This window comes from Salvelinus namaycush, chromosome 18, assembly GCF_016432855.1.
Source record: "Salvelinus namaycush isolate Seneca chromosome 18, SaNama_1.0, whole genome shotgun sequence".
NCBI lineage: Eukaryota > Metazoa > Chordata > Actinopteri > Salmoniformes > Salmonidae > Salvelinus > Salvelinus namaycush.
The window spans coordinates 22,653,492-22,672,233 of NC_052324.1; positions in this window are offsets into that span (position 1 = coordinate 22,653,492).

Sequence of the window (18,742 nt, forward strand, 5' to 3'; positions counted from 1 at the left end):
CGGACGAGACGAGACTGAAGGTGAGAGCAAAGGCAGTTCGTTGCTGACTGCCAGAGAGTGGGTTCGGTTACAGCCGACCGGAGGATAGTCCCATTGGTTAGAATTTTGAATGGGCGTCACACTAACAAAACAAGATCCCTCCCCTCCCAACCGAACTAATTCAATTACTGTGTGGCAGCTGAATGCATCGGTTGCACGGAGAGAAGGAGCCCGGGACAGGGACCGAGAGATACACTGTCAGATCACACTGATAAACGCACTGAGCAGGCTATTTAATTACCGAGCAAACGGACAGAGACCGAGAATCGAGTTACAATCTGGACCAACTGTGTGTGTGTGTGTGTGTGTGTGTGTGTGTGTGTGTGTGTGTGTGTGTGTGTGTGTGTGTGTGTGTGTGTGTGTGTGTGTGTGTGTGTGTACTTTCTCAGAATATAATTAGAATGAACAAAATACATATTGTTTGTCACGTTTGTAGCCCTGCGCATACATGATTTTGAAGATAATAGATTTTTAAGCATACTTTTTTCATTATGACATGACCCTCAGCAGCGGATGGACATCCAACTTGTTGCGGACAATGCAGCGCCCAGACGCCCCGTAGTGGAGACCAGGCAAACCAGCCTACAACAGGAACAAAGAAGTCATACTGGACCCAAGAGGCTATGAAAACATCTTATGGCAAATACCCTCGAGATATTTATTTTAGAGGGAGTATAGAACACAATTAGATACTATTAAATGTTAGAAAGTGACCTCAATCATACCTAGTGAACTGTGCATATGGGGAAATTCAGACCCGAGATATGCGCGCGTATATGGAACTTTTCTCTCTATACATATTCTTGAATTTACGCATGTGCCAGAGCATGTGCCAGCCAAATATTCTTTAGGGGTGGAGATCAGAAAAATTGAGGTGTGGCAGAGGTGTGTATACAGATATACTGTATTCTGACCTTGACTTCATTCCCTCGTAATCGATTAATTAGTCTGAGCAACCTGTCAGTTCCAAGTGGAACAAAATCTAATACATTTTTTCCTGATATAAATAACGCCATTCTCCATGCACTGTAATTTCCAGATGTATAAAAGCTATTGATAAGGTAAATTAGTAATCCGTTTGGATAAGGGGATTGTTTTAGATCTATTTACCTTATGATCGCTGGAGACAAACATCGAAAGCATGGTACTATAAGGTTCTATCTGCAAAAATATGAAATCTTTCTGAAATCATTGACTTTAAAGTTGCGAATCCTCATTTGTTTGAAAGTGTCCGCATTTTTTAGATTGTATTCTTTTGAACTTAACATGAATTTGGGTATTTAGAGCACTATATAGGTAGAACACATTGAACAGGCTGATCCACAGGGGTTGGGTTAAATGGGGAAGACACATTGCGGTTGAATGCAGCTGTACATTGTACATTGTAGAGCTGACTAGGTATCTCATTTCTCTATGTCAATAACTACATTTCTACATAAATAACTCCATAGTTCCAAGCTCTCAACATCTGAAACTATTACTTCATTTAGCAGACGCTCTTATCCAGAGCGACTTAAATTAGTTAGTTCATATATTTTCATACTGGTCCCCTGTGGGAATCGAACCCACTACCCTAGCGTTGTAAGCACCATACTCTACCAACTGAGCCTCACGAGACCCGAACACAGTCACATGTCAGCAAAACTGAACCCTATCAACATATCAACTTTCTGACAGTGAAGATGATGAAATGCTGTGCTATTATGCAGAATTAAAATTGTATGGACTTTTTCGCAATGAGTCACGCCAAATGAAACCTTTTGGCGCCCTCGAATGTTTAGCCAACATAGACCTACCCTGACTTTCCCCGTTTCCTATTTCTATTAGTATCGACCATTAGTAGGCCTAATGATAACACATTTAACTGCATATTTACTAGTTAATTCCCTTCAGTTGGTATAATACTGTATATGTTTCATATCATTCCATTTAATTACATTGTTTCGTTTACCTTTGCTTCCTCTGTACGCCTTCACAGAGGTGTGGTTATTGGTGAGGATCAAACCGTTCATGTATACAAAAACACAGTTCCATTGTCAGTGCTGGCAATAGACCAGGATATACTATTGTACACTATTCTCCCCATTATAATCACATGTCATGTACACTAATAATCCAACATTACCATGGGCTGAAGAACTGAATGTGGCAATCTTCACAACGAATCAAACACTGTTTTTTTAAATGTCCTGCATAAACACATATTCACAAGTGATAGGGTTCAACTAAAACTTCCCTTAACATACATAGCCTATTGTGAAATATCGGAATGTTTTTAAATCTATGCATGAATTCTGAAACGGAGATCAATACGCATATGTTTTGATGACTATCTTTCATTGATCTCCATTCTGAAGGCATTCTCCATAGGCTACATTTTAAGATTGTGCCGATCACGTTCAAATTGAAGTTAAAATTGAAGTTACTCGGTATTTAAAGGGATTGCTTTAGATAAATGAACAGGAAAAACTAATTTAAAACAGGAAAAACTAATTTAACAAAAACTCCCTGATGAAATTGGGTGTGGTGTTTTCTGGGGTGTCTGGCAGCATTTGGAACTGCCCGATCTGATGTCAAGAACGCCTATGCTGCCCTTCAGTCCCTTGACTTTATAGCCCTAACGGAGACATGGATCACCCCAAAGAACACCGCTACTCCAGCTGCTCTTTCTTCATCTGATTATGTTTTCTCTCATAGTCTGAGAGCATCTGGTCATCGTGGTAGAGATTTTCTATTTTCTCCCTCTCTCACCTGTCCATATCCTAATTTGAATTCCATGCTGTCACTGTCACTTGTCCATTTAAGCTTAACATTGTTGTCATCTGTCGCCCACCAGGTGCCCTTGGAGAGTTCCTCAATGAGCTTGACACCTTGATGAGCTAATTTCCTGACGATGGCTCACCGCTCTTCGTACTTGGCGACATCAATCTCCGACTTCTGCCTTCGATTCATTTATTTCCAAATCTCTCTTTCCCCTCCTTGCCACTTTTGACCTCACCCTTTCCCAATCCCCTCCAACTCACAAGACACGCTTGACCTCATCTTTACTAGAGGCTGCTCGCCTACTAATCTCACTGCAAACCCCCTCCAGGTCTCTGATCACTACTTTGGTTACTTTTCTGTCTCCTTTTCCTCCAACCCTAACCACTCAGCCCCTACCCAGATGGTCATGCACCATTGCAGTCTTCACTCTCTCACCCACTACGCTCTCCTTCTCTGTCCTATCATCTCCCCCTTCTGCTAAATCCTATTCCCTCCTGTCCCCTGATTCTGCCTCTTCGACCCTACTCTCCTCCCTTTCCGCATCCTATGACTCACATTGAGGAAAACTAAACTTCCGTAGGACCGATCATCCTTTCACTCCCTCCTCTCTAACTTCTCTTCCTCTGTATCCACTGCTAAGCAACTTTCTAGCACTCAAAATTGCAAGCCTCTGCTTCTAACCCTAGGAAACTATTTTTCACCTTCTCCTCCCTCCTTAGTCCTCCACCCCCTCCCTTGTCTCTCTCTGCGGACGATTTTGTTACCCACTTTGAAAAAAAGGTTGACGACATCCAGTACTCATTCACTGCCTATTGAGTCCACTGGTCTCACTCACACAGAACTACTCTACGCTTTGACCTCTTTCTCCCCTCTCTCTGCAGGTGACATCCTGCGACTAGTGAGGTCTGGCCGAACGACAACCTGCCTGCTTGACCCCATCCCCTCCTCCCTTCTCCAGACTATCTCTGGAGACCTTTTCCCATTCCTCACTTCCCTCATTAACTCATCCCTGACAACTGGCTGTGTCCCCTCTGACTTCAAAATGGCCCGAGTTCCTCCCCTCCTCAAGAAACCAACACTCAACTCATCTGACTTCAAAAACTATCCCTTCTTTCTTTTCCTTCCAAAACACTTGACCCTAACCAGTCAGGCTTTAAGACGAGTCACTCAACCGAGACTGCTCTTCTCTGTGTCACGGAGGCTCTCCGCACTGCCAAAGCTGACTCTCTCCTCTGTTGTCATCCTCCCAGATCTATCCACTGCCTTCGATACTGTGAACCATCAGATCTTCCTCTCCACTCTCTCAGGGCTGGTTGTCTCAGGCTCTGCACACTCTTGGATTGCATCCTACCTGGCAGGCTGCTCCTACCAGGTGACGTAGAGAGGATCTGTGCCTGCATCACATGCTCTCACTACTGGTGTCCCCCAGGGCTCGGTTCTAGGCCCTCTCCTCTTCTCTCTATACACCAAGTCACTTGGCTCCGTCATATCCTCACCTGGTCTCTCCTATCACTGCTATGCAGATGACACTCAACTACTTTGCTTCTTCCCCCCTTCTGACACCCAGGTGGCGACACGCATCTCTGTGTGGTTGGCAGCTACCTCAACTTGGATGTTTGCCCACCACCTCAAGCTCAACCTTGAGAAGAAGGAACTGTTCTTCCTCCCAGGGAAAGCCGCCCACTCAAAGACCTCTCCATCACAGTTGACAACTCCACAGTGTCGCCCTTCCAAAGTGCAAAGAACCTTGGCATGACCCTGGACAACACCCTGTCGTTCTCTGTAAAACATCAAAGCAGTGACCCGCTCCTGCAGGTTCATGCTCTAAAACATCCGTAGAGTACGACCCTACCTCACACAGGAAGCGGTGCAGGTCCTAATCCAGGTACTTATCCCCTCCCGTCTGGACTACTGCAACCCGCTCTTGGCTGGGCTCCCCGCTTGTGCCATCAAACCCCTGCAACTTATCCAGAATGCTGCAGCCCGTCTGGTTTTCAACCTTCCCAAGTTCTCTAATGTCACAGCCGCTCCTCCTCACACTCCACTGGCTTCCAGTCAAACCTCACATCCACTATTAGACTATGGTGCTTACACATGGAACAGCAAGAGGAACTGCCCCTCCCTACCTTCAGGCTATGCTCCAACCCTACACCCCAAGCCGAGAAATCCGTTCTGCCACCTTGGGTCTCTTGGTACTCACACCGCTACAGGATGGCAGCTCCTGCTCAGCCCAGTCCAAGCTCTTCTTTGTCCTGGCACCATCTTCCAAAAACATCTGAAACCCTACCTCTTCAAACAGTATCTTAAATAATCCTCCTCCTCACCTCGACCCCCCCCCCCCCGAAAAAAAACAACCTTAACTAGCACTTGCACTTGCTAGCACTCCCCCCTTCTAGCTCTGACTCTAATGATAGCTACGATGTTGAGGGAAAATGTACTTTCTAAGTCTGTGATATGTGGTTGTCCCACCAGCTATCTTAAGATGAATGACTAAAATGTAAAAGTATTGTGGGAGGCTATTTTTAACCAATCATCAGGGTGTTTTTGTTTGACCAACCAAGAATGTGAACAAAGTCTTGACTGAAACCGGAACCAATTTGGCCACAATTCAGTTTATGTCAAAAGCATAGTTCTATAATCCCATGGCAGAGAGACAGGCCAAAATATAATCAAATGTTCTTTATTATAAATTCAGCTTTTACAACATTGACAACAGCTGTCTCAAGTGAATGTAGTCCATGCCAGTCTGGGAGATCACAGCACACCACGCAAGTAAACAAATAGTTCATGCAATTGAATTTCACACGTGAGAATATCAGAAATTAAGTAAAAGGTAATCGTTGTAAAGACACAGCACAAGTGATTAAAAGGCACTCATAAATAGGCATGATATAAAATAATAAGACCTGCTGATACTTAACATAAAAATAATGGCACTCTACTGTATTAAGTCAGTGTCACTTGTGAGATATACAGTGGATATGTACAAATTAATGTGATATTTGAGGCTCATTCTCTCACCAATTGATTGTGCAATGTACACACATATATTTTCAGTTTGTGAGTGTATGATATGGGGGATGGAGAAATGTTTATTCAACATTTTATAAAGGTTCCGTTTTAGGTTCCGTTTTAGGACCACTATTGTTTTCACTATATATTTTACCTCTTGGTGATGTCATTCGGAAACATAATGGTAACTTTCACTGCTATGCGGATAACACACAGCTGTACATTTCGATGAAACATGGTGTAACCCCAAAATTGCCCTCGCTGGAAGCCTGTGTTTCAGACATAAGGAAGTGGATGGCTGCAAATGTTCTACTTTTAAACTCGGACAAAACAGAGATGCTTGTTCTAGGTCCCAAGAAACAATGAGATCTTCTGTCGAATCTGACAATTAATCTTGATGGTTGTACAGTCGTCTCAAATAAAACTGTGAAGGACCTCGGCGTTACTCTGGACCCTGATCTTTCCTTTGACAAACATATCAAGACTGTTTCAAGGACAGCTTTTTTCCATCTTTGTAACATTGCAAAAATCAGAAACTTTCTGTCCAAAAATGATGCAGAAAAAATGTATCCATGTCTTTGTCACTTCTAGGTTAGACTACTGCAATGCTCTACTTTCCGGCTACCCGGAGAAAGCACTAAATAAACTTCAGTTAGTCTTAAACACAGCTGCTAGAATCTTGACTAGAACCAAAAAATGTGATCATATTTTTCCAGTGCTAGCCTCTCTACACTGGCTTCCTGTTAAGGCAAGGGCTGATTTCAAGGTTTTACTGCTAACTTACAAAGCATTACATGGGCTTGCTCCTACCTATCTTTCCGATTTGTTCCTGCCGTACATACCTGTAACGCTCTGGGTGTCGGGAGTGTGAAGTCAGGCGCAGGAACAACAGAGAGTTCAATATAGTGCTTTTAATGCACACACGGTAAACAACGGCCCCACGAAAACACTGGGTGAACAAACAAATGCCCCATACACGGGGGACGAAAAAACAGTCCAATACACTCTACGAACGAATAAACAATACGTTCGTCTACTCCCGTACCAAGGTACACAATGATCAATCCCGCACAAAGAAACGGGCAGGCTGGCTGACTAATAAAGCCCAACTAATTACAATCACCTCAACACAGGTGTAACAAATAAACACATAAGGAGGGGTAGGAAAAGAGTCAGTGGTAGCTAGTAGGCCGGCGACGACGACCGCCGAGCGCCACCCGAACGGGAAGGGGAGTCACCTTCGGTCGGAGTCGTGACAATACCTACACGTACGCTATGGTCACAAGACGCAGGCCTCCTAACTGTCCCTAGAATTTCTAAGCAAACAGCTGGAGGCAGGGCTTTCTCCTATAGAGCTCCATTTTTATGGAATGGTCTGCCTACCCATGTGAGACGCAGACTCGGTCTCAACCTTTAAGTCTTTATTGAAGATTCGTCTTTTCAGTAGGTCCTATGATTGAGTGTAGTCTGGCCCAGGAGTGTTAACGGTGAACGGAAAGGCACTGGAGCAACGAATTGCCCATGCTGTCTCTGGCTGGCCGGTTCCCCTCTCTCCACTGGAATTCTCTGGCTCTAACCCTATTACAGGGGCTGAGTCACTGGCTTACTGGTGCTCTTCCATGCCGTCCCTAGGAGGGGTGCGTCACTTGAGTGGGTTGAGTCACTGATGTTATCTTCCTGTCTGGGTTGGCGCCCCCCTTGGGTTGGGCCGTGTCTGAGATCTTTGTTGGCTATTCTCGGACCCCCCATCCCGGATCCGGGATCATCCTCATCAGAGACGCTGACTAGCATAGCCTAGCCTAGCGCCACAGGGATATCATATAATATAATTTCATGAAATCACAAGTCCAATACAGCAAATGAAAGATAAACATCTTGTGAATCCAGCCAACATGTCCGATTTTTAAAATGTTTTACAGCGAAAGCACAACATATATTTATGTTAGCTCACCACAATAGCCCAACACACAGCGCCATTTTCTCACCGCAAAGATAGCTTTCACAAAACCCACAAATAGAGATAAAATTAATCACTAACCTTTGAACAACTTCATCAGATGACAGTCTTATGACATGATGTTATACAATACATTTATGTTTTGTTAGAAAATGTGCATATTTATAGCTACAAATCGGGGTTTTACATTGCACCCATGGTCACAAATGCCACCAAAATGTCCGGAGAAATTTTAGACAGCCACGTAATCTAACAGAAAAACTCATCATAAACTTTGCTGAAAATACACGTTGCACATATAATTAAAGATACACTGGTTCTTAATGCAACAGCTGTGTTAGATTTAAAAAAATAACTTTAGTACAAAGCACAGCATGCAATAATCTGAGACAGCGCTCAGCCATTCTCCGCCATGTTGGAGTCCAAAGAGTCCACAAAAATACAAAATAATATCATAAATATTCCCTTACCTTTGATGAACTTTCATCAGAATGCAGTGCCAGGAATCCTAGTTCCACAATAAATCGTTGTTTTGTTTTAGAATGTCCATTTCTTCTGTCGAATTAGCAACTTTGGCTAGCATGGTGTAGCGCACGTGTCCATGAAGATTTTACGCATGAACGAAAAATTCAAAAAGTGATAATAAAAGTCGAATAAACTGGTCAAACTCAGTTGAGAATCCATCTTTAGGATGTTTTTCACAAATATATCCAATAACGTCCCAGACGGAGCATTTCTTTGTGTCTACCTAACGCATTGCAGGCAACGATATGACAAACCTAAGTGCGTAGCCGAATACTGCCAATATGGCTGACCTGTCACTCCAAAGGCTCTCATTCGGTCCCAGGGAAGGCTAGACACTTCATTCCACGTTCTACTGCCTGTTGACATCTAGTGGATGGCGTATGAAGTGCATACAGATCCATAAATACAAGGCAATTGAATAGGCGATGCCTTTCACAGAGACCCATTTCAGAATTTTCACTTCTTGTTTGGAAGTTTGCCTGCCAAATGAGTTCTGTTTTACTCACAGATATAATTCAAACAGTTTTAGAAACTTCAGAGTGTTTTCTATCCAATAGTAATAATAATATGCATATCATATGACCTAGGACAGAGTACGAGGCCGTTTAAATTGGGCACAATTTTATCCAGAAGTGAAAAGGGCGCCCCCTATTTCCAAGAGGTTAAAACCAGATACTTTTAGACTTTTACTCAGGTAGTATTTTGCTGGATGACTTTCAAAGTATCTTTACTTTTACTCAAGTATGACAATTGAGTGCATTTTCCACACCTGGGTGGGGGACCGTTGAGCGACACGAGCATGGTCGAGGGAGCTAAACAGGGCGGGCCTAAAGTTGGGGAAAGCTGAACTTTATTAAAATCCTTAACGATATATATATATTTTTTTTTCACTCACTTTGCAAGTGACCAATTGAGGCTCACTATAGTTTCCAAACTCTACTGGATTGGCTGACAATGGCTGTTGAAACGTAGCACTATCTAGCTTGCTTGCTGGCTTGTTAGCACCCACATGTGGGCGAGGCTAGCGTGGCTAGGCGAGTGATCCTTGTATAGTGTAAACGAACGGCGTACCTTTCCTAAGACTGAATCGGCCCCATGGAGATTAGGCTACAGCAATTAAGTTCCTCATTTTAACTACTCTCTGTAGGTTATTTCAATAAGTCTAAGTATCATGTATACCACAAGAGTTATACATTTGCGGCCAAATATATTGGCACTGTTGTACTTTTTCTGAAATAATTCCCTATTTCTTCTAAAATATGTTAAATTTTAGATTTTTTTTTTTGGGTCACCACACCTTGATATTGGATTTTCAACATTGCAGAACCAATTTTATTTCTGTAAAGACAAAGGGCATAGACAAAATTATTTGCACCCTGGAGCTAGTACATGGTTGCACAGCCTTAGGCCAAGATAACTGCAGACAAATGCTTCTTATAGCCATCAGTGAGCTTGCCGTACCTTTCTACTGATCATTTTGCCCACTTTTCAGCAGCAAATTACTCCAAATCGTAAATATTTGAGGGGTGACCACTAAAAAAAGGGTTACCCACATGCCATAGTCTTTCCTTCAACCATTAGGTCAAATGTGGAGCTGGGTCAGGGGAGGAATGGGAGGATGGGAGCGAGGGAGGAAAGGAGAGATGGTGGTGGGGAGTAGGTTAAAAGGGTCACAGCTCATAGTTTAAGATAATCCTTTTGACCTCGTCCTGGTAGCTGGTGTATATTCAAGAAACACACGTGGACACACACACAGAGATTAGGACTCAGGCCACTGACAGCTAGAGGTCATTTTCACAGCCATAACGGCATTCCTTTCCTACTAGGTGGGTCTCTCTCTCTCTCTCACCCTGTTTCTCCCTCTCTCTCGCTCGCTCTCTTTCTTTCTGTGTCTCTCTCCCTCTCGCTCTCTCCACACACACACACACACACACACACACACACACACACACACACACACACACACACACACACACACACACACACACACACACACACACACACACACACACACACACACACACTCTCTTCAGTAAGGCCATTCTACTACCGATGTTTGTCTATGGAGATTGCATGGCGGTGTGCTCGATGTTATACACCTGTCAGCAATGGGTGTGGCTGAAAAAGCCGAATCCACTAGTTTGAAGTGGTATCCACATACTTTTGTATATATAGTGTACTTCAGTCCGTGAAAGGAAGATTAGGCCATTGTGTATGAAGATCCCCTACTACAGTACCTCCATATGGGAGTTGATCAAAATTGGATGTGTTTTCTAATTTCTTTGTGGGTCTGTGTAATCTGAAGAAAATATGTCTCTCTAATATGGTCATACTCTTTCGCTCGCTCGCTCTCTTTCTCTCTCCACACACACACACACACAACACAGACACTAAAACACTCACACACACACTTATGTCGGTCCGTAAAAAGAAGATTGGGCCGCTGTGTATGAGGATCCCCTACTTCCTCCAATTCTCTACATCAGGGAAACAGCTATTTTCCCTGTCCCCTCTTTAACCCTCACCCCCCCCCCCCCCCCAACACACACACACACACACACACACACACACACACACACACACACACACACACACACACACACACACACACACACACACACACACACACACACACACACACACACACACACACACACACACACAGCTTTTCTCCCAGTTCCCCTCTTTACCTGCAGTCCCTATCACAATGAGTGGCTGTGATTACCTCTGCTACAGGCCTATTTTCTTTCTCAGACAAGGCAGGCCCATCCACACGTTCTCCATGGCATGGATAAATGACAAGGAGCGCAAACTCCATTTCCAAGAAAATACTTTGTTTTTCCATTTTATTGATTGGAGTTGAAAAAGCCAGTTTCAACAAAGAAGATTGCAACAGCAGTCGGTTATGATTTTCAAGGTTTATGCAGAAATTGCAAAAGTGTCCGAAATCATATTTTGGTTTATAACCCACACACAAAACTGTATAAAGAGCAATATAGTTGAAGCACCCTGAGTTTTAGACATTGGATAATACATCTCTCTCTCTTCCTGCTCTCTCTCTCCTCCTCCTGCTCTCTCTCCCTCCTCCTGCTCTCTCCCTCCTCCTGCTCTCTCCCTCCTTCTGCTCTCTCTCCCTCCTCCTGCTCTCTCTCCCTCCTCCTGCTCTCTCTCTCCTCCTGCTATCTCTCTCCTCCTGCTCTCTCTCTCTCCTCCTGCTCTCTCTCCACCTGCACTCTCTCTCTTCCTGCTCCCTCTCTCCCTCCTCCTGCTCACTCTCTCCTCCTGCTCTCTCTCTCCTCCTGCTCTCTCTCTCTCCTCCTGCACTCCATCTCCTCCTGCTCTCTCTGTCTCTCTTCTTGTTCTCTCTCTCTCCTCCTGCTCCTGCTCTTTGTTTTTCTAACTATCTACTTATTCTATCATTCTCATTCTCTCTCTTTCAGTCTTTCGCTCTTTTATTCTCTCTCCCTCCCTCCCTCTCTTCACTATCACTTCACACAGGAAGCCTTGAGTGTGTCTAATCCATGTACTCACAACATACCAGGGGGGAATTTAACGCTCTCTCCCAGGGTCAAACCAACACAGATCAGACACACACACACACACATACACTCAGACAGAGTGGGTGGCTGCATGTTCATGGTGTAGTGTTCTTGTTGGTTAGCCAGAGGGATTATTAGAGAGCATACGGTATCAGACAATGGTGTTGGACCTGTGACATCCACTTGTATTGATCATATCTTCACTAATGCTGCATAGCTGTACTCTAAAGCAATATCAGTTCCCATTGGCTGTAGTGACCATCACATTGTATCAATAACAAGCAAAGCCAAAGTGCCAAAGGATGGGCCTAAAGTCATTCATAAGAGATCAAGTGTTTTCTCAGGACTCTTTTTGTTGAAGATGTAAGAAATGTATGTTGGTCTGATGTGTATGACGAAGTGAATCCAAATGCAGCACTGGAAGTATTTGTTGACAAGCACCTGTTACGAAACTACGTAACAGTGAGAACTGTTAGAGCCCCCTGGATTGATGATGAATTTTTCAAATTTATGGTTCAAGTAAATTATGTTTAAGAGGTGGCTGACTGGTTGACATGCCTTTCTGACTAAACGTAACAAAAAGAAGAATACATCATATTATCAAACCAAGATAAATGACATAAAACACAATGGAAAAATACTTTGGAGTGCCTTAAATGATATAATGGGCAGAAAACCCAATTCCTCTCCGTCCTTCATTTAAGTTGATGGGTCATTTATATAAAAGCCTTTTGATAATGCCAATCATGTCAATTACTATTTCACGAGTAAAGTGGAAAAACTCAGAAGTGAAATGACAACATTGAACAGTGAACCATCACAGTTTTTCTACAAAATATTGAATGAAAGACTGTTTCGAAATTGGTGTGGGAGAGGTGGAAAAATTATTGTCATCAATCAATATTGATAAACAACCAGGTATAGACATCCTAGATAGGAAAATATTGAGAATGGCAGGTGACTGTATACCCTATTTGCTACGTGTACAGTGCCTTGGGAAAGTATTCAGACCCCTTGACTTTTTTCCACATTTTGTTACATTACAGCCTACTTCAAAAATGTATTAAATATTTGTTCCCTCATCAATCTACACACAATACCGTATAATGACAAAGAAAAAACACGTTTTTAGAAAGTATTACAAATGTATAAAAAAACTGAAATATCACATTCAGACCCTTTACTCAGTACTTTGTTGAAGCACCTTTGTAAGCGATTACAGCATCGCATCTTCTTGGGTATGACGCTACAAGCTTGGCACACCTGTATTTGGGGAGTTTCTCCCGTTCTTCTCTGCAGATCCTCTCAAGCTCTGTCAGGTTGGATGGGGAGCGTTGCTGCACAGTTATTTTCAGGTCTCTCCAGAGATGTTCGATTGGGCTCAAGTCCGGGCTCTGGCTGGGCCACTCAAGGACATTCAGAGACTTGTCACGAAACCACTCCTATGTTGTCTTGGCTGTGTGCTTAGGGTCGTTGTCCTGTTGGAAGGTGAACCTTCGCCCCAGTCTGAGATCTTGAGTGCTCAGGAGCAGGTTTTCATCAAGCATCTGTCTATACTTTGCTCCGTTCATCTTTCCCTCAATCCTGACTAATCTCCCAGTCCCTGCCGCTGAAAAACATCCCCACAGCATGATGCTGCCACTACCATGCTTCACCGTAGGGATGGTGCCAGGTTTCCTCCAGACGTGACGCTTGGCATTCAGGCCAAATAGTTAAATCTTGGTTTTGTCAGACCAGAGAATCTTGTTTATCATGGTCTGAGAGTCTTTAGGGGCCTTTTGGCAAACTCCAAGTGGGCTGTCATGTGCCTTTTACTGAGTAGTTTCCATCTGACCACTCTACCATAAAGGCCTGATTGGTGGAGTGCTGCAGAGATGGTTGTCCTTCTGGAAGGTTCTCCCATCTACACAGAGGAACTCTAGAGCTCTCTCAGAGTGACCATTGGGTTCTTGGTCACCTCCCTGAGGAAGACCCTTCACTCTGAGTCTTGGTGGTTCCAAACTTCTTCCATTTAAGAATGATGGAGGCCACAGTGTTCTTGGGGACCTTCAATGCTCCAGAAATGTTTTGGTACACTTTCCCAGATCTGTGCCTCAACACAATCCTGTCTCAGACATCAACGGACAATTATTCGACCTCATGGCTTGGTTTTCACTCTGACTTGCACTGTCAACTGTGGGACCATATATAGACAGGTGTGTGCCTTTCCAAAGTTGTAGAAACATCTCAAGGATGATCAATGGAAACAGGATGCACCTGAGCTCAATGTTTAGTTTCATAGCGAAGGGTCTGAATGCTTATGTAAATAAGGTATTTCTGTTTTGAATCTTTTATGAATTAGCAAACATTTCTAAAAACCTGTTTTCGCTTTGTCATTGTGTGTAGATTGCTGAGGATTTGTATTTATTTAATACATTTTAGAATAAGGCTGTAACTTAACAACATTTTGAAAAAGTCAATGCTTTCCTAAGGCACTGTATGTTTGTAAACTTACCATTAAAAAGTACCATATAGCTTTACCATGGTATTTGTACTGTTACAGAGTAAACCTCCAATTGTGCTCCACTATTCCACATGCTAAAACCTCCCCCCATCCCAAGTTGGATTGTCATCCCAATGGCTGGCAGACCACCCCTGCCCACCTGTATCCCAGAGTGTTTAAGAGGTTGGGACCCATCCTTTAAAAATAATTCCCAACGCACTCACCTCAAGTGTATTGTTAATAGTTATTTAAAAAAATGTGACCCGATTCAGGAAACTAGCTGTATGTCACAAGTCACAAATGCACAAAATGCGTTTTCTGGCAGAAATGCCTTCTCGAAAATGTGATCTTTCATGTGCCTTAATATCAAACTTGTATGCCATCTGTAAATACAAATAAAATAGTTAAATTACGAGCCGAGTTGGTTTAGCCACAGAAAAAGTGAGCCACCTTCCCACTAGCCATGATTGGCTGAGATAATGAGTGGGCTGGACATGCTGAGAGATGAGTTTGGATTGGTCTACCATATAGCATGTGTCTGTCTATTGGAACTGGTAAGTATGTTTTGGTAATTCTGTCGAACGCTGCTTTCCCCAAAATTATTGTCACTTTGTAAAACTGCATAAATCTAATGTCAAGTTAAAGTGTACCTTTAGCTAGCTAACTTTAGCTGGCTGGCTCACTAGCTAACTTTATGTGTATGCTCTCCACTTTCTGGAGGACCGAGTTTTGAAATCAGTGGAATTCGAGTATGATAGCTAAGAAGATGGAGAAAACACCATTCTGCAATACATCGTCAAAATAAGGCAACCATGCATGGCATCAGACAGGAGACACGTCCAACCATGATGTATACTGGTAAGATTTTCAGATATGACACATTTCAAATATTGACAGAAAGTGGTTTCATTTTAAGTGTTCTGTTAGCTATCTAACGTTAGCTGGCTGTGTCGCTAGCTAACGTTATGTGTATGATCTTATTCTCCGTATCTCAGACACATTTGCTTGACTAGTTATAGCCATAGACCCTGGTGGTTAGCTACTTGCAGATTCATGCAGGGTAGTAACATCATGAGTTGTGATTATGGTCCGTTGTTTAGCTACCTAGCTAAATGTCTTAACAAAAGACTCCACTCTAATTTTGACAAAGTATTTCCATTTCAAGTTAAAGTGGCTCGCTAAGTAACGTTACGTCATGCTTTGGGATTCACTGTTTACCTAGCTATCTATCTAGCTACATTTCTTAACAAAAGACTCTCGTCTTAGTATGTCAGAGCGCAGAATAACTGATGCATTTTTGAACGCTCAACAGCCGTTGAATACGTCCGGTGTCGGCAAACTTCGGCAACAAAGCTTCATTCAATTATTGTCAGCATCACAGGTACAGTCACCAACACTCGGGATAAAGGGAAAAAAGCCTAACCAGCTCTGCTAGGGCGAGTAAAATGGTCAGAATGGGGTGTCCTCTCATTATGTGTCTGGAAGTAGCTAGCCAATGTTTGCCAGTTAGCTTGGGTGCTTGACTGTAGTTGTTGGTCAAAGCGTACTTATTGGCCAGAGCATCCAGTGTGCGCTCTGAACGCAAAACCACATATAGAGCGATAGAGCGAGTAATGTTCTGTGAGCTGTTCTCTCTCCCTTAGATGTCAGGAAGTAGCTGGAAAATGTGTACAGAATGCACAGATCAACCCTTAAAGAGATAGGTAGGGCAAAGCCTTAAGAGGGTGTGAACAATGCTGAATGGGTGTAGACAAAGAAGTGCTCTCCAATACGGTTTTCTCAAGTGAGTTTACAAGTTGATCAAGTGTCAAGTCAAAATTACTTTCCCATTGTTTCCTCAAATGCAGTGTATGATATACCATTTTGTAGCCCTGAGTCTCTACTTTTATCCAATGTAAAAAAGACTGAATCCAAGTGGTGAGTCACAAATATACAGTTGATGTCGGAAGTTTACATACACTTAGGTTGGAGTCATTAAAACTCGTTTTTCAACCACTCCACAAATTTCTTGTAAACAAACTATAGTTTTGGCAAGTCAGTTAAGACATCTACTTTGTGCATGACACAAGTAATTTTTCCAACAATTGTTAATGCAACCGCTGTGTTAGATTTAAAAATACAGATTATTTCACTTATAATTCACTGTATCACAATTCCAGTGGGTAAGAAGTTTACATCAAATCAAAGTTTATTTGTCACGTGCGCCGAATACAACAGATATTTTCACCTTACAGTGAAATGCTTACTTAACCAATAGTGCGTAAAAAAGTTGTGTGTGTGTGTGTGTGTGTGTGTGTGTGTGTGTGTGTGTGTGTGTGTGTGTGTGTGTGTGTGTGTGTGTGTGTGTGTGTGTGTGTGTGTAGGTAAGTAAAGAAATTAAACAACAGTAAAAATACATTTGAATATAAGAGTAGCAAGGCTGTATACAGACACCGGTTAGTCAGGTTTATTGAGGTAGTATGTACATGTAGATATGGTTAAAGTGACTATGCATATATGATGAACAGAGAGTAGCAGTAGCGTTAAAGGAGGGGTTGGCGTGAGGTGGGACACAATGCAGATAGCCCAGTTAGCCAATGTGCGGGAGCACTGGTTGGTCGGGCCAATTGAGGTAGTATGTACATGGATGTATGGTTAAAGTGACTATGCATATAAGATAAACAGAGAGTAGCAGCAGCGTAAAAAGAGGGGTCGGGGGGGGGGGGGGGGGGGGGGGCACACCATGTAAATAGTCCGGGTAACCATTGGTTTCCTGTTCAGAAGTCTCAACCTTTGAAGCTCTCAACCTGCTCCACTACAGCCCCGTCGATGAGAATGGGGACGTGCTCGGTGCTTCTTTTCCTGTAGTCCACAATCATCTCCTTTGTCTTGGTTACGTTGAGGGGTAGGTTGCTATTCTGGCAACACCCGGCCAGGTCTCTGACCTCCTCCCTATAGGCTGTCTCGTCGTTGTCGGTGATCAGGCCTACCACTGTTGTGTCGTCTGCAAACTTAATGATGGTGTTGGACTCGTGCCTGGCCATGCAGTCATGGGTGAACAGGGAGTACAGGAGGGGACTGAGCACGCACCCCTGGGGAGCTCCAGTGTTGAGGATCAGTGTGGCAGATGTGTTGCTACCTACCCTCACCACCTGGGGGCGACCCGTCAGGAAGTCCAGGATCCAGTTGCAGAGGGAGGTGTTTAGTCCCAGGTTCCTTAGCTTAGTGATGAGCTTTGAGGGTACTATAGTGTTGAACGCTGAGCTGTAGTCAATGAATAGCATTCTCACATAGGTGTTCCTTTTGTCCAGGTGGGAAAGGGTAGTGTGGAGTGCAATAGATATTGCATCATCTGTGGATCTGTTTGGGCGGTATGCAAATTGGAGTGGGTCTAGGGTTTCTCAGATAATGGTGTTGATGTGAGCCATTACCAGCCTTTCAAAGCACTTCATGGCTACAGACATGAGTGCTACGGGTCTGTAGTCATTTAGGCAGGTTGCCTTTGTGTTCTTGGGCACAGGGACTATGGTGGTCTGCTAGTTGATCAGCATATGCCCGGAGCACACGTCCTGGTAATCCATCTGGCTCCGCAGCCTTGTGGATGTTGACCTGTTTAAACGTCTTACTCACGTCGGCTACGGAGAGCGTGAACACATAGTCGTCCGGAACAGCTGATGCTCTGCCTCAGTGTTGCTTGCCTCGAAGTGAGCATAGAAGTGATTTAGCTCGTCTGGTAGGCTCGTGTCACTGGGCAGCTCGCGGCTGTGCTTCCCTTTGTAGTCTGTAATAGTTTGCAAGCCCTGCCACATCCGACGAGCGTCGGAGCCGGTGTAGTATGATTCAATCTTAGCCCTGTATTGACGCTTTGCCTGTTTGATGGTTCGTAGCAGGGCATAGCGGGATTTCTTGTAAGCTTCCGGGTTAGAGTCCCGCACCTTGAAAGCGGCAGCTCTACTCTTTAGCTCAGTACGAATGTTGCCTGTAATCCATGGCTTCTGGTTGGGGTATGTACGTACAGTCACTGAGCGGACGACATCCTCAATGCACTTATTGATAAAGCCAGTGACTGATGTAATGTATTCCTCAATGTCATCAGAAGAATCCCGGAACATGTTCCAGTCTGTGATAGCAAAACAGTCCTGTAGTTTAGCATCTGCTTCATCTGACACTTTTTTTTATAGACCGAGTCACTGGTGCTCCCTGCTTTAATTTTTGCTTGTAAGCAGGAATCAGGAGGATAGAGTTGTGGTCAGATTTTCCAAATGGAGGGCGAGGGAGAGCTTTGTAGGCGTCTCTGTGTGTGGAGTACAGGTGATCTAGAATTTTTTCCCATCTAGTTGCACATTTAACATGTTGATAGAGATTTGGTAGAACTGATTTAAGTTTCCCTGCATTAAAGTCTCCGGCCTCTAGGAGCGCCGCCTCTGGGTGAGTGGTTTCCTGTTT